The sequence below is a fragment of the Octopus bimaculoides genome, chromosome 10 (assembly GCF_001194135.2).
Source record: "Octopus bimaculoides isolate UCB-OBI-ISO-001 chromosome 10, ASM119413v2, whole genome shotgun sequence".
NCBI classification, from domain to species: domain Eukaryota; kingdom Metazoa; phylum Mollusca; class Cephalopoda; order Octopoda; family Octopodidae; genus Octopus; species Octopus bimaculoides.
Genome location: NC_068990.1, coordinates 14208193 through 14208724, shown reverse-complemented (window position 1 = coordinate 14208724; position 532 = coordinate 14208193). Strand labels below are relative to the sequence as shown.

The window sequence follows — 532 nt, the reverse complement described above, 5'->3', positions numbered from 1 at the left end:
GCTGCATGTAGGGCGTATCAGACTGTCAGAAGAATCTATAATAAACTTTGCCGCACCGTCTCGCAAAAGAGGTCATGCAGTTTTACCTCCTAACTGGTAGCTATAGAAAAACGCAATATTTTGAAAGTGCCCGAAGTGAATGACGATAAAGTTTTTTCCAATTCTGCTAAGTTCTGAACAACTTCTATTAGCACTATTTCATAAGTAATGTGAGTGTGGAAACGGAGATACTGGCTTTGCGTCAATCTTCTGGAAAACTCGAAAAAATAGCAAGTGAGGCTAGGGTGAATCGTTTTACTTTAGAGGTGCGTTTTTCGGTCGTGAACACTTGATTGACTCTGTGTTTTCTTTTCTTGTATTAGTATAGAAAGGAGTACCAATCGTGTACGAGGGTCGATTTTATCGACTTAACCCCTACCCCGAAATTGCAGGCCTTGTCAAAACCACCACCACCACCACCACTACTACTATCATTATTTCCTGCTCTTTACGTTCTAACTTCAAATGTTGCCACGATCAACTTTCGATAACA

General features: G+C 40.6%; 1 protein-coding gene across 1 annotated transcript in view; it reads left to right on the top strand.

Moving 5' to 3' along the window:
* The window catches only part of LOC128248875 (probable serine/threonine-protein kinase DDB_G0280133), a 243744-nt gene that overhangs the window by 102028 nt on the left and 141184 nt on the right, over positions 1-532 (top strand). The gene's annotated exons all lie outside the window — the stretch shown is intronic.